The sequence below is a fragment of the Cebus imitator genome, unplaced genomic scaffold (genome assembly GCF_001604975.1).
Source record: "Cebus imitator isolate Cc_AM_T3 unplaced genomic scaffold, Cebus_imitator-1.0 Scaffold191, whole genome shotgun sequence".
Lineage (NCBI taxonomy): Eukaryota > Metazoa > Chordata > Mammalia > Primates > Cebidae > Cebus > Cebus imitator.
In genome coordinates, this window is record NW_016107506.1 from 1,477,421 (window position 1) to 1,480,691 (window position 3,271).

General features: G+C 47.0%; 1 protein-coding gene and 1 pseudogene across 4 annotated transcripts in view; one reads left to right on the forward strand and one right to left on the reverse strand.

Annotated features, from left to right (window-relative positions):
• Positions 1 to 1,937, reverse strand: part of CUNH2orf80 (chromosome unknown C2orf80 homolog) — a 23,537-nt gene extending 21,600 nt beyond the window's left edge. Inside the window, exon 1 of one of the 3 annotated variants that reach the window (XM_037745063.1) lies at positions 1,827 to 1,937. The gene's annotated coding sequence lies outside the window, so the exon portion shown is untranslated. The remainder of the gene's footprint in view (positions 1 to 1,826) is intronic. The other 2 variants (XM_017546722.2, XM_017546721.2) reach the window with 2 other exon arrangements.
• A 113-nt stretch (positions 1,938 to 2,050) lies between these two features.
• On the forward strand, positions 2,051 to 2,788 carry LOC108316721 (annotated as a pseudogene). Its single transcript, XR_001830416.1, has one exon. The product of XR_001830416.1 is annotated as a glutathione peroxidase 1-like (transcript).
• The last annotated feature ends 483 nt before the right edge of the window (positions 2,789 to 3,271 follow it).

Here is a 3,271-nt window from a genome sequence, read left to right on the forward strand (position 1 = left end):
GTGTGTGTGTGTGTGTGTGTATCCACACATCCTGTCTGTTCAGTTTCTCTGTGGAACCCTAATACACAAATCTATCAAAATGTTAATAGTTGTTGACTCTGGAATTCTAAGTCCATGGTCGTTCATTATACTATCCTTTGTACTTTTTAAATTGTGTATGTTTTTAAATCACTACTCTAAAGATGATTGGAAAACAAACTTTAGAAATGGTTTTTTGAAAACGGTACCATATAAACACTAAGCCTCACTTGATTCAGCTCTACTAACAGTAAGCAAAGAGCAAACAGGATGCCACTAATCTAAATGAATTCTTCCCTAGGCTAACTTCATTATTTTGGATCATTCTTGCTGCCACTATATTTGCTTTAGTTTTTGGGGAGTGGATGAGATGTGGATAAGGTGAAAGTGGGGAAGAAAGTAAGAGCATTTCACAGGAAATTGAATAAATATCAAGACAATGATATTGCTCCCTACAGGGTTAACTGGGAGAGGATACAGCAAGCCATAGAGGTGGCCCCATCGCCTAGAGAAGAACGAGCCCTGGACCCAGGAAAGCCACACTCATTGATGTGGCTGTGCATCTTATGCTTCCCGGCCTCAGGTATTATCCAAAAAATGATGGGCCTGGCTAACACTGCCCAGAGTACTTGTTACCCCAACATTCTGTAACTATATAAGGTCTGGCATGCATTACAATGCTCCTGATTCAATAATTTGGAAAAACATTTGTTGCTAGACTATTTGACCTAGCTCAATTTCTTGACAGGGAGTGGACACACTTAGCATGTGCTTTAATTCATTCTTGTCTTGTAATTCTGAGTAAGCCCTTTGAGTTTCAGACTTACAAGTTATAATATCTGCATTGCTCAGTTGTTGTAACAGCTTCCTCTTAGATCATCCCTCATCCTTCCCATCCCCTGTCCCCACCACCACCATTCAATGTGGTATAATTTGCAAAGGTTTAAATCTTTAAAATGTGAGTATGTCCCACTCCCAAACTACTAGGCTGTAGGTCAGAAGAGCCTGTGAGGTCACGAACTAGTTGTGCACCTTGAACAAATTAATTCGCCTCTCTAGTTTAATTTCTCCCTCTGTAAAACAAGCATTGAATGATTGGAGAGGTTCCTTACAGCTGTAGAAGTCAGTGATTTATATGCGTTTAGTAGCTATGCGTGTTTTAAAGAAGGCCATTAGCACAGACTCTAATTCAGCTAGATTTGAATGCTGAGAGTTACCCCTCTTCTCTGTCTATAAAGCTTTAAAGAAAACAAGACTGCTGGGCGCGGTGGCTCAAGCCTGTAATCCCAGCACTTTGGGAGGCCGAGGCGGGTGGATCACGAGGTCAAGAGATCGAGACCATCCTGGTCAACACGGTGAAACCCCGTCTCTACTAAAAAAAAATACAAAAAATTAGCTGGGCATGATGGTGCGTGCCTGTAATCCCAGCTACTCAGGAGGCTGAGGCAGGAGAATTGCCTGAACCCAGGAGGCGGAGATTGCGGTGAGCCGAGATCGCCCCATTGCACTCCAGCCTGGGTAACATGAGTGAAACTCCGTCTCAAAAAAAAAAGAAAAGACCGCTGGCTGAAAGCACACACAAAAGAGGTACTGGAAAGATGTCAGCTGTCTCAGGCTTTAGCCGTTTCATAGAAACAATTCCCTAGAGGTCAGAGCCCCCCCAAATTCTATAGGAATATCATTCCCTGGAGAATATCTGCACATTCCATGCAGATTCCCTGCTGCACCCCTGCAATTGTGGTACAGGTCTCTGGGGCTGTACTATGAGGTGCCTGCCCTTAACAAATTCCCCTTTGAGAACCGCTCACCAACCGGAGATCGATTCCAGTGCTTTTGTTCGTCGCTTCTGGAGGCATGCTGGAGCATCTGCGCATCTCAGGCTGGTGCTCACAGACATCAGGAAAACTTGCTTTTTCCTGGTTGCTAGGAAACTGTGAATGAATTAAAATCATGTGTTTTAAAAATACACTCCCGCGGCTGGTTCGGGGCGCTCCCTTAGCTTCTTGAATAGCTGCGCCACGTGTGCTGCCTGGGTTCCCTGCGGGGCAAGGGGCTGCTTATCGAGAATGTGACGTCCCTGTGAGGCACCACGGTCCGGGACTACACCCAGATGAACGCGCTGCGGCGGCGCCTCGGGCCCCGGGGCCTGGTGGTGCTCGGCTTCCCGTGCAACCACTTTGGACATCAGGAGAACGCCAAGAACGAAGAGATTTTGAATTCCCTCAAGTAGTCCGACCTGGTGGTGGGTTCGAGCCCAACTTCATGTTCTTCGAGAAGTGCGAGGTGAACGGTGCGGGGTCGCACCCTCTCTTCGCCTTCCTGCGGGAGGCCCTGCCAGCGCCCAGCGACGATGCCACTGCGCTCATGACCGACCCCAAGCTCATCACCTGGTCTCCGGTATGCCGAAACGATGTTGCATGGAACTTTGAGAAGTTCCTCGTGGGCCCTGATGGTGTTCCTGTGCGCAGGTACAGCCGCCGCTTCCAGACCATTGACATCGAGCCTGACATCGAAGCCCTACTGTCCCAAGGGCCCAGCTGTGCCTAGGGCTCCCCTCCTACCCCGGCTGCCTGGCAGTTGCAGTGCTGCCCTCTGGGGGATTTTCATTTATGAGGGTGTTTCCTCTAAACCTACAAGGAGGAACACCTAATCTTCCAGAAAATAACCCCTCGAGAATGGGCGCTGGTCCTGTCCATCCCAGTCTCTCTGCCAGACCAAGGCGAGTTTCCCCACTAATAAAGTACCACTTGTTAGCAGAAAAAAAAAAAAATTACACTCCCCCACACCCACCCCCATTATTTGAAGGAGGGCAGAAAGTCATATATTTGGGACAGGCCTGTGATCCTGGCCTGAAGTTCATGTGTCTTTTTACCTGAATAGGCTTGTGTTTCCCATCTAAATGATTCATTGAAAAGCCAAGAGGATGGGAGGAGTTTACCTCCCCTAGAGTTTTTTTTATAGTATTTGGCTGCAGACATAGGAATCAATTGACTAAGCAAGGATTGCTGGGGAAGCTAGTGAAACTCTGGCTCCTATGTACTTCGAGTGCCCCAAAGACCTGAAGGTCATTCTACTTAGTGAATGTCAACACAAAACAGTGGCAATCCTGAAGAAGCATCACCTGGGTTCAAGCCGTCACCATCTCTCTAATAAGTGATATCCCTGCTCACACACCTGCCTCCTTGTCTTAAACACTTGCTCCCTTGCTTAAAGCCTGCTAATGTTTTTTTTTTTAAAATTGCATTTTAGGTTT